Consider the following 12067-nt stretch of genomic DNA (forward strand, 5'->3'; position numbering starts at 1 on the left):
CACGCAGCAGCCCGTCTGCTTCTTCCCTGCTGAATAACGGTCCCCGTGCTCACGTGGCACAGGCATCTTCGCGTGCCTGGGCACCTGCACTCTGCTCTCTGCGCCCAGGATGTCACTGAGCGTGGGCGCCCGGGTGGGGGTGCGGGGTGCAGGCAGGAGCACGGGGCGGGTCTCGGGTGGTGCAGGTGACAGTGCCTGTCCCAGGAACCCCGGGGTGGGGGGCTCAGACCATCGCTCCCCAGCTTCCTCATCCCTTGTTTTAGCGCCCCTCCCACCCCCTGTGGGGCTCCCTCCAACTCTGGTCACCAGCGTGCTGATGCCCAAAACTGAGGGGCCTTTTAGTCACAGGGGTCAACCAGTTGTCTTCACTGGGCTGGAGCAAGATGCTGCCATTTGCAAGAGCCCTGAGAAAACAGTTAAGAAAGGAGGGGAGGGGAGGTGAAGGAGTGGGAGGCAGGGGGGGGGGGGGAGGGAGGGGGAGGGAAGGGGGAGGCAGGGAGGGCAAGAAGACACGAGAAAGTTCCTTGTGTGGTGTGCGCCCCTTGCAGATGCGTCAGGAAGGAAGGAAGGGTACTTGCTGGCCAGGGCTCCGTATTTTGAAGGTGGTCTGACAGCTTCTTTGCTCCAGGGCTGACAAAGGCAGGTTGCCACAGAAGGCGGTTGCCCTGAACGCCTTGTTGTCTGAAGGTCTAGGCCGCGAAGGGACTGAGCGGGACTGCCCCGTGGGGGTGTGGGCTATGTTGGTGTCTCCAGAGTTGAGGGGAGGCCTCGACTCCAGGACAGGCAGGAGGGCAGAGGGGCCCTGGGCCCAGTGGCCTTGGGCACCACCAAGGGTGAGGGGCTGGGAAGGGGTCGGCTGGGGCTCAGGGCCGTCTAGGCCAGAGCTGGTCCTCGTGTGGCAGGGATCGAAGGTGTTGCTGGACGGACCCGCTGTCCTGTACAAGGCCGCCCCGCTAGTCTGCTGGGGCGCTGTCTCCACAACCCCACACACGGGGTGGCTAACCCATCAGAAATGACTCATGGCTCTGGAGGCTGGAAGCCTAAAACCAAGGTGTCCGCAGAGTTGTTCTCTCCTGGCCGGTAGATGGCCGTCTTCCCCCTGTGTCCTCACGTGGTCTTTTCTCTGTGCACGTCTGCGTCCACGTCTCCTCTTCGTAGAGGGACACCAGTCAGACTGGACCAGGGCTCCCCGCTGAAGACCTCATTCCAACCTGAATTACCTCTTGAAAGGCCCCATCTCCAAATACGGCCACATTCTGAGGTACTGGGGTGAGGACTTGAATGCACGAATTTTGGGGGGATGAAATTCAGCCAACCTAGCTGTGTATGGCCGGAGCCACTTCTGTTTCTTTGGCGACCAGGTAACCTTGTTCTTGTGGAATCCATGGGAAGGAGAAGGAATTAAAGATAGCGCCACTATGAACTTCCGGCCAGTCTTGGGGGCGGGGGGAGCTGGATTTAATCCCATTTGCTTATCACTATTTTCTGTCTGAATAGATTATATGGGCACCTGGAACAGAATTCTCAGGGCCCACTGGTGTTCAGAGGAAAGTTCTCCTCCTTCCCACACCAGCGCCCCAGGCCTCCTCGTGTCCCTGGCCACCACCGGGTTGCCCTCCTCAGAAGTACTGCCCACTGTGACCAGGTCTTGGGTCTCTGTCCCAGTCCCTGCCTAACGCACACGCATCCACTTAGATCCCAGCTGCTCCACGCTGGCTGCCCAGAATCTCTTGGGGACCCCACATCAATGAGACCAGTCTCTGGGGGCAGGCCCAGCACCTGTCCCAGATGCCTCCCGCTGATTCCTGAGCGGGCACGGAGGAGAAACACAGCTCTGTCTGCACCTCGACTCTCTGGGCACCTTATGGTCCATCTGGAATGAGAAGAGGAAGGAAGGCAAGATGGTGGCCCTGCCTGGGTACCAGACCCTCTCGCGTACTCTCTAGTTTCCTCTTTGTGACATCCTTGTCACCCCCATTTTACAGTTGAGGAAGGTGATGCTCAGAGGGTCCACACAGCTGTCCAGGGTCCTCCAAATGCGGGGCGGGGATCAGGATCTTGGTTGGGGAGGGGGGGGGGGTCCCTGCGCTGATGTCTTCCTTCCCAGGGCAGAGCTGAGGGAAGGATAATCCCGAAGCCGCTGCAGGGACCCGGGATGTAGTGAGACCGAGCTGGCTGATGGAGAGGAAGGGTGCTAGGAGTCAGGCCCATCACTGCCTTTGGGGACTCAGGGAGCCCATTGCCTCATTTGCCTTTCCTTTGATCAAGTTCTTCCCTCCACCTCCAGCTCTAGTTTTGCTGCTCCCTCCCTCCCCACTTTCTCTTCCTCCTGAGGAACAGCTCTCTGCTTTCACAGACCTTTATTCCAGCTGCTCTGCCCCCACCCCCCTCCCTTATCCCAGCTTTCCCCAACTCCTCTTACCTTTATCCTCTGTCGGTTCTGTTCTTTAGTCTGCGCTGTCCTTGTCTGGGGAGCTCGGGGGCTGACTCACCAATCACAGGGATCAAGGTCCCTCACAGGACCAGTGGAGGAGATATCATAAGCTGTCAACCCTAAACAGCAGGTGGAGAGGAGGCGAGTGATGTCCCTGAGCTCCCAGCTCCAGCCTTTACTAGGCATCATTTGTCCAGTCTACCCATCCACTCATCCGCCCATTCACCTACTTATTTACCCATCCATTCACCCACCCACATGTCCATCCACCCACCCACCCATCCACCTGTCTATCAATTCACCCACCCACCCATCCATCCATGCATCCCCCTATCTATCCATCCACCCATTCATTTGCCCACTCACCTATCAACCCATCTACCTACCACACACCCACCCACCTGCCCACCCACACACTCATTCATCTACCCATCCACCCATCCACTTGTCTGTCTATCCATCCAGCCATCCATCCATCCAACCATCCAACCGTCCATCCATCCAACCATCCATCCATTCACCCACCTATCCATCCATCCATCCATCCATCCATCCATCCATCCGTCCATCTGTCCACACATCCGTCCATCTGTCCATCCATCCATCCGTCCATCCAACTATCCATCCATCCATCCATCCATCCAACCATCCAACCATCCATCCATCCAACCATCCATCCATTCACCCACCTATCCATCCATCCAGCCATCCAGCCACCCATCCTCACTTGCCCTATAGAAACAGCCCCGAACAAGAGAAACACAGACCCTCTCCTCATCCATCTGGAAGATGGCCATTAAATAATGGCATTAAACAAAATGATGCAGGACAACACTGCACTCTGGAGAAGGTAGACTTTTGTAATGATGCTCACGGTCAAGGAGAAGACAGACTATTTTAGCACAATAAGATACAAGTGATAGAGCAACAAGTCTGGCTGTCTTAGGGGGAGACCACCCCGGGAGCTGATGTTGGTGCTGGCCTCGCCCCCTCCCCTTCCTCAGCTGTAGGGTCTGAAGTCTCCCAGCCCTCCCCTCCCCCACCCATCCAGCGGCAGAAGAGATGGATGGACAGACAGAGCGCCGAGGAGGAGTTCCAAGGAGGGGATGCTGGGTGGTCGTGCAGGAGGTGATACACAGGGTCTAGCTCTGAGGCCTTGCCTTTTTGATGCCAGTAAGTTGACAAGACAGGAACAGCCCCCACTCCGTATAGGGGGGGATCTGTCACTGGGGCTTACAGGGTGTGTGAACACCCTCTGGGGTTCTGCTGCATTTGGACCATGTTGTTTTGGCCTGTGCCTTCCTCCCCTTGCATAGCAATGAAAGTGCTGGTCAGGACACCCTGGCTAACTCTTCTGGAAAGTGTGCCTGTGCCAGGTGCAGCTGTGTGTGCACATTCGCTCATCAGAGGCTCACAGCAGCCTGCGAGGGTGGTGCTACCCTCGTCACCTAAACACGTGAGACCCCAGGCACGGAGGGGCGAGGTGACTTCCCACAGTCCCCGTGCTGAGGCTGAACAAGAGAGATGCTTCCAGAGAGGACTTACGCCAGAGGAGCCATCGGACGGCGTTGTCCAGAGGTGGCTGTGTGGCACCCTGTCACGGGACTGCGCTGAGGACCGTCCCACCCGGCCAGCTCAGCTCTGAGCAGGAGGTGCCTGGGGCCGGGGGACACCGCCAAGGACAGTGACAGCTCTGTAGGGGAGAGGGGCGAGGTGGGGGCTGAGCCCCGTCGGGAGGGAAAAGGGAAAGGCGGCCAAGGGCCAGACCACGGGGCCCGTCTCCCACGTTCAAGCTCTAGGGACTTTTCTCCTTTAAAAATCACACATCTACCTATTTGTTTATATTCACAGATATGAATTTTAGTCAGGGTTCGCGAGGTGTAATCTGCTTACTGTAAAGGCCAGGCTCTGTCGTGCACAGTGCTGAGGGTTTTGACAAGCACGCCCCGTTGTGTTACCACCATAACCGAGCCACGGAACATCACCCCCAGATTCTGTAATCTCGGCCTCCGAGCGTCTCCGAGTGCCGAATTTAACGTGGGCTGCCCACCCTTGGCAGAGGGAACACCGAGTCGGGCTGCGTGTCTCTGAGCTGTGGGCGCCGGGTGAGGAAGCGAACATTCCAGGCCTGTGGATCAGCCAGAGGCCGGGGGCGTCCTTCCCAGCTGACCTTCCCGCTGCCTGGGGACGCGGGGCCGGCAGCCTCCACGGGGACCTTAGGCTGGGCTGGCGTCCACGCGTTCCTGGCCCTGCTCTTGCTGCCTCTTTGAACATGGCCTTCAGGTATGTAGGGATACTCTGCAGATCCAAGCATGGCCCTGGGGTGCCGGGCCACCGTGCCAGCTCGGGAACCCAGCGTCCTGCCCCGTACAGGGGCCCGGGGGCTGTCTGACGAATACCATTTGTGAAGGACCCGGGCGGTGAGAAGGGGGCTCGAGTCACTCTGCTTTGAAGAGCCCTGCCAGGCCGTCCTGACTCCAGCCATGGGGCCTGGCTGCATGCTCCTGCTAGAGTCGTGTCTTTGCACCGGAGAGTTCAGGGTCAAGGCCCTCGGTAGACTGGCTGCATATGCGACAAGCAGGTGCTGGACGCTGGGGCCAGAACTCCCTGGGTTCAAATCCTTTCTCTACCACTGACAGGCTCTGTGGCATTGGGAAAATTGCTTAACCTCTCTGGGCCTCAGTTGTCGCATCTGTAAATGAGGGCTAAGTCTTTTGGTGCTCCCTTCCCTCCCTCCTCCAGACCGCGTTTTATATGCTGAGATGGAAAATATCTGCATTGGAATCTTGGTTCCACTGTCCACTTTTATGTGGTATTGGGCAAACCCCCAGGCCATGCTATGCCTCCACAGATTAAAAAAAAAGCCAATTATACTCTGACCCCCAATGATTATTATAAGATATATCTTGATTTCAAAGATGTCACAATGTGAAAACACGGTGTATCTTAGAATTGCTAATCATTGCTATCCGGAGCGCTTGCTTTTCAGCCTGTATTTTGTCGCCTCGTGGTCTCAGAACCGCTGCCAAGCATCAGGTCCTCACATCATTATCCCCATAAGGAAGGACGAAAAGGGCCAGCCAGCAGTGGCGGGGTGGGGGGTGGGGAGAACACAAGATCTTTTCTAGAAAGTGCTCAGCAGACCTGTTCTTGCCTACCGTCAGCCAGAAGTGGGTCATACGGATACGGCCAGGAAAGGGAGCTGGGAAGGGATCTGGCCAAGGGGAATGGGAGAGTCATAAATGGCCTACAGCAATCCTCTGCAGCCCTTTTTGGGTATTCTGATGCTCCATCCTGCACGGGGGCTCTATTAGCAGGGCGAAAGTCAGTCGTTGTTGGGCAGGCAAATCCCAGACGCAGCCACAGATGGGACCTTCAAACTCAGCTAACACCACTTCCCACCCGGCCCTTTGACCTGTTTATTTTCCCAGCATCCTTAATAGCCGGTCATCCAGCCTCAACTCAAACCCCTCTAACAGGGGGCCCGGCTTCGCGAGCCAGCTCCCAGCCTTTCCAACCCCGGAACTGTTGAAATGCTCGTTCACACTGAGCCAAATATGCCTCCTCCTGTTAGCTCCGGGCTCTGCCCCTTGGGGTCCCCCGATGCAGGTGGTTTTCTCTTCCCGGTGGGTGCAGGTTTTGAAGACAGAGCTCATTCTCTCCCACTGCCCTCCGGTCCCCATGCACCTTCAGCACCCCCAGCCCTATCCTTTTCTTTTCCAGATCCTTCCTGCCACGATTCTTGAAGGTATCAGGATGCTGTCACGGAGCTTCGAGTTAAGCAAAGCATTTCAGCCTCTTCTTTCTTGAGAGTTCACTTTTGCCAGGCAGGGTCCTCGATCCCAGGGAGAGAGCAGTGAAGAAGAGAGACCTTCCTCTGTCTGAGCCCACTAGAGAGCCCCCTGTGCATGTACCCTCCTCCAGGAAGATCTCCCTGATTTCTTATTAGGCTAGGGTCCCTCCTGTAGGCTTCCATAGCCCCCCAGGTCCCTCTGCTATGACACTCAGCCTACTCTTGGCCTCCTTGTCTCCTGATCTGGACCATCAACCCCGAGAGGGCAGGGAGCGTGTGTTGCTCATGGTGGTTATGCCCATCTTAGAGCCGGCTCATGGTAGGTGCTCCATGAATGGCCGTTTCCTCCATGAAAGAGTGGTTCCAAAGGTGGTTCTCAGAACCAGGAGGAAGGGGACCTCTTTGCCATTTCTGGGGGTGAGGACAGCGCTCACGGCATTAGCCCCAGCTTAGGATGGCTTCCGTGCTCTCCAGCCCTCTTGCCTCCCATCTCAGAGTTGAGAACAATAGCCGACTTTGGACTGACTTGGAATCATACTGACTGGTGTTCTTGGGCAAGTGACTTAACCTCTCCGAGCCTCAGTTTCCCTTATTTATAAAAGGAAAACACGAACCGTTTCCTTATTGGGTTGTTATGAGGGTGAAGGACGTAATACCCGCCAAGAGCCTGGCACACAGCACAAAGCAGGGTGTGCCACGAACTTCAGTTCTTGCTTCCCCCCGAATGGGACCCCGCCAGCCTTTGCCTTTGCCTTGGGGCTGTCGGACAGAGTGGGGGATGGGAGTGGAGGGTGACCAGCGGCTTGGAAGTGGCTTTGAAGAAAGTTGGGCTTGGCATTCCCATGCAGCAAGTCCCAGCGGACTGGGAGAAATCTGGAAAGTGACCTGCGTGGGGACCCAGGACAACCCTCCCAGACCACAAAGCATGGTTTCCCAGGCCCGCTGGGTGAGGGCTGATCAATCAACACCCCTTCCTCCCCTCAAACCAGACATGCGCACACACACACACACACACACACCCCCCACAAGATGAAACTGATGTCCAGAGAGGTCAGGTGACTTGTCTAAGGTCACACAGTAGCTAGTCCCAGATCTCCAGATTCATGACCCAGTTTTCTTTTTCTTCTTTTTCCCCGCCCCTCTCCTCCTTGCCCAAGAATGTCTCCCTAATGGTCTCTCCTTGGACATGATCAGGCCACGAGTCGCTTCTTTATTTCCCTAGCAAAACAGAGCTGCTACCTCTGGCCAATTCCCTAGGCTGCACTGGAGGAATCTGGGAGAGGGTAAGGCGGCCTGTAGGGGACAGACACTCCAGAAAGGGGATGTCCTTTCCTTGTGCCGTCGCCCTCTGCCTCTGCACCCCTGCACACACGGGTCCCTCTGAGCTGCTGGGTGGGCAGGGGGCTCCTGGACGCTGTCCCAGGGGCATGGCTCCTGAGCTGCCGGGCGAGAGGCCAGTTCCTGCCAGTTCCTGGAGGTCGAGCACGTTACGGTTGCTAATATCCTCTCGAGAAGGCCACCACCGTGCTATGTTCAGCGCCATGAGACGATGTGATGACTGTGCCCATTTAACACCGGAGGAATAGAGTTGCTGGTGAGGTAGCCTGCCCACCGTCCCCCCAGCTAGCCGAGCTGCCCTGGGGCGGGACAGAGCCCTGGCCCCACCTCCGGGCACAGGGCAACCTCTGCTCCTCATGGGGTCCTGCCCAGGCTCCAGAAAGGTAAAGGTACGGGGCAAGACAAAAAGCAGTTGACTCCCCCAGAAGCCACCTCCCCCACCTGCAGAACGCCTCTGCCCCCCCTCCCCCATGGGAACCGGGTCCCCACCGGGTGTCCCCTCCCCGTCTGGGGCAGGAGCACACGGTGGTGGGGAGTGGGGGCTCCGGAGTCTCGCTTTCAATCCCACGTGGGCCAGCAGACCCCATGGAGAGGAGGAGCTGGGCGATTGTGAAGGGGGAGTTAGAGCCATCTGGGTAAGGACGGGGTGGCAGGGGGAGGGTGAGAGGCTGGTGAACGCAGTGGGAAGTGGGGCTGGGCCGGGGCGGGAGCAGATCTTGAAAGGCTGTGTGCCGAGGCCAGGGTGTCTGACCTTGTCCTGCGGGCAGGGGGAGCCCCTGGGAGTTTCCACGCAGGGGAGAGGCTGGTCAGATCATGTCTAATCCGCACAGACTCTGCCGCATGACTTCGAACCAACGTCCCTGCCTCTCCTCTATCAGACCAGGCAGCTGACCTCATCGGTCCGTAGGTTCCGTCTGGTTCCTGCATCGGGTAAGGACGTGGAGGCTGGGCACGGGGTCAGCGGGACCAGCAGTCAGTCGGGAGTGATCTCATGGACGTGGAGAGGCCCTGGCACCAGATAAGTCCTGGTGGAGCCCACAGGGCCAGAGACGCCTCCATCGGTGCTGACACGGTGTAGACCTCACCTTGACCTGCCTCCTCCAGCCACACTTCGGCCTCCCGGGCCCTGCACGTGGGGCAGAGGGGCTTGAGGGCAGGGGGCGCTCTGGGAGGACGGGCACCTGCCGTTAGCACCAGAGGGAGGGGCAGAGAGAGAGGACAGGAGAGGGCAGGTGGCAGGAGACAAGGGCTGGGGGGTGAGGCGGAGAAGGTGCGGGGGGGGGGCATTTTTTTTTAACTTCGTGAAAATATTTATTTGACCCAAATTACTCTTTTTTTCTCTTTCGAAAATAATAAGTTAGTAATTCCGTGGACACACTTAATTGAAAGTAAGAGGAAGCCCTTACACAACAACACAAAGATAAAGAAGCTAATCAGGGCGTATTCATTAGGGTAGAGCGGTTAAGTACATGTTATGTGGTTGTAAACTCTCGCAAATACCCGAGTGACTGAACTTGACAATGGAGCATGATTTTGCAAACAACGTGGAGAGGAGCCGTGCACTTAACCTTTCTGTTGCGCGGCCACCAGAGCCTCTGCAAACCGATGACATCCCAGGGCACCAGGCAGGGTGCCTAAACCCCCTCAGGTTCAAACTCATTGGTCAGTGTCACAGTAATCGTTTCTCTGCTTACTGTGCATTCCAGGGGTATCTCAGAAAGATGTATTTTATTTTATTTTATTTTATTTTATTATTTTATTTTATTTTATTTTATTTTTATTTTTGAGACAGAGAGAGAGAGAGAGAGTGAACGAGGGGCAAAGAGAGAGAAGGGGAGAGAGAGGGAGACAGAGAGTGGAGCCGGAAACGGGGCTTGAGCTCACCCGATGTGGGGCTTGAACTCATGAACTGCGAGGTCACCACCTGATCCGAAGTCGGATGCTTCACCGACTGAGCCACCCGGGTGCCCCTGAAGGATGCGTTTTTAACTTTTGCTGTGATTTGATGTTTTGTCACGGAAATGATCAAACATAACCTAAGGTAGAATCAGGGGTGGGGAGGAAGGTCAAGGCATTTGTGCTGAGGTGACATTTAGCTGGGTGGCCTCTGGAATCACAACCCCCTTGGCTGTCGGAGCTGGAGGGCCCCTTAGCTGCCACCCGGTGTCCCCTCACTGGACAGAGGAAGAAGCCGAGGCCCGGGAGGGGACCCATCTTGCTCGAAGCCATGCATCGAATGGGTCAGCGACCGGGGTCCCCGGCTGTTTCCTGTCTGGCGTCCAGCTGTGTCTAGAGAGTTCCTGCTGCATACACAGTGCTACCAGGGACTTGACTGACTACTGCGTGGGGCGCAGGGGACACCGGTACCCCGAGAGGGGTGGGAGGTTCCTTGGTGCAGCGTCTCCCGCTGCCTGTCCCCCTGGGAGTGGCTTGGGGGCCCCGAGCCCTGCTCCCGACCCGGGCATCCCCCGGGAGCACCCCCGGTGAGGCTGAGGGTTTTCCCGGACCGGTGGATCCCTGCCAAGCAAGTCCCCCTGCGAAGCCAGCACTGGTCCTTCTCTCTCTCTCTCTCTCTCTCTCTCGCACAAATACACCCTCTGTGTTGCTTTTCCCTTGAATTCTATTCTCCCTCCTCTCTCCTCCTCCTTTTCATCCCCACACACCCGGCTCCCCATCCCCTCCCTCCCCGTTTCCCTCCTTCTTGCTCATAAATTCTCCCCCTGGGGCTTTTTGCCAAGGGGTTGAATAAACAGGAAGGGAAACAGGGAATAAATCACAGCTGAGTCTCGACAGGCTCTGGGAAGGTCTCTGACTCTGGAGACCGTCACAAAGGAGCCAGGAGGTCTCTGCCTTGGGAACTGCAGCCAGTGTCTGGAGGGCCTGGAGGGCTGTGGAGAAGGGGCTGATGGGCGGTGGTGGACAGTGCTTTCTGGGGTCAGCGGCGGGCTTGTGATCGACCCCACAGCCCTCAGAGTGAGGGAGGATAGAGCCCAGGCTGGGAGTCTGGTTCTACTGTGGGACTCTGGGCAAATGTCCTCCCCTCTCTGAGCCTCAACCACCCCATCTGGGAGGAGGGGCGGGATTAGATGAACAGGAGGGATCCTTCCAGCCCCACAGCTTCCTAAGCTGCCCGGATGGGGGAGATCATGAAGACCCCCGGCTTCCCCCACCCCCCACCCTCAGGGGGCTTCAGTCAGAACACTTAGCTGCCCCAGGACACCCTTGGGGGGGATGAGGGTTGGAGGAGGTGGCCCCAACTGGAGGCCCTCAGCCGGAAGCTGGCTCTGGCTGGAACCTCCACCCCACGGCCTCCTCTGGCCCTCCAGGTGAGCTGGGACACCACGAGCCTAGGCTGGGAGCAGAAGTTTTGCCTTCCGGTTGCCAGTGAAGGCTGACAACACTCCCCCCTCTTTCAAGTGACGGGCTGGGGCTTTGGGGAGGACAGTCACAATCTGTGGGTGGCAGAGGGAGAGAAAGGATGAAAAGAAGGACCGAGAAGGTCATGGGGTCCAGGAGGAGGCCTGGGTGCCTGGGGCGTGAACAGCCTGGTGTGTGTGTGTGTGTGTGTGTGTGTGTGTATGTGTCTGTGGTTCAGATTCAGGCATCTGTATGTGGTTCAGATCCATGTGCCCCTGGGGAGACGCCGTGAGTCTCTGTTTGATTGTGAACAGCAGCTTGGTGCCTGGACAGAGCATCTCCCCAGGTGGTGAAGAAAAGTGCCAGCTGCCAGCAAATCTTGGCGAGCTCAGTGACATAGCGCCAGCCTGGAAGCCAGGGTTCCAGCCCCGGACCCAGACTCACTGGACGGCCATAGGTAAGCTGCCACCTGTCTCTGGCTTGAGAAGCCTCGGTGGCAAGTAACAACCCTCCTGAGCACTTGCCGTGTTCAGGTAGAGGCAGCCCCTGTTCTGAGCATGTTCCAGGGCAGAGTTCTCCAGGGCACTCTCTCTCTCTCTTTTTAAAATGTTTTTTAACATTTATTTTTGAGAGACAGAGCATGAACGGGGGAGGGTCTGAGAGAGAGGGAGACACAGAATCCGAAGCGGGCTCCAGGCTCCGAGCCGTCAGCACAGAGCCTGACGTGGGGCTTGAACCCACGAACCGTGAGATTGTGACCCGAGCCCAAGTCGGATGCTCAACCAACTGAGCCACCCAGGCGCCCCCCCTCCTGGCACATTCTTTTATCTATTCCTTTTCACAGATGTGGAAATGGACACACGTGAGATTGCAGCCTGGGGAGGGGGCCTGGGGACACCAAGACCCAGAGACCCCGCACTGGGGGCCGAGGGTCCAACCATGGGGCATGTGATTCAGATCTCAGAGGTTCTGGCAGTGCCCTGTGGCCCTCCCTCCCCCTCACTTGGGTGTTAGGCAGGCCTGACTTGATCTCTAAGGTTCTCGGTGTTCCAGGATGCTAAGACTTGGTGTCTGAAACATACAGTCCACAACAATAAATGTCACAGGAGGAAGGATGTGACCAGGCTGCAGAGGGAAGAGACCCA

At 57.3% G+C, this 12067-nt stretch overlaps 1 non-coding gene across 1 annotated transcript; it reads right to left on the bottom strand.

Annotated features, from left to right (window-relative positions):
- Nucleotides 1-11638: 11638 nt before the first annotated feature.
- TRNAP-UGG (transfer RNA proline (anticodon UGG)) lies at nucleotides 11639-11723 on the bottom strand. The gene has a single exon. It is a non-coding gene; the product is annotated as a tRNA-Pro (tRNA).
- Between the last annotated feature and the right edge of the window lie 344 nt (nucleotides 11724-12067).

This window comes from Prionailurus viverrinus, chromosome B4, assembly GCF_022837055.1.
Source record: "Prionailurus viverrinus isolate Anna chromosome B4, UM_Priviv_1.0, whole genome shotgun sequence".
In the NCBI taxonomy this organism is placed as follows: Eukaryota; Metazoa; Chordata; class Mammalia; order Carnivora; family Felidae; genus Prionailurus; species Prionailurus viverrinus.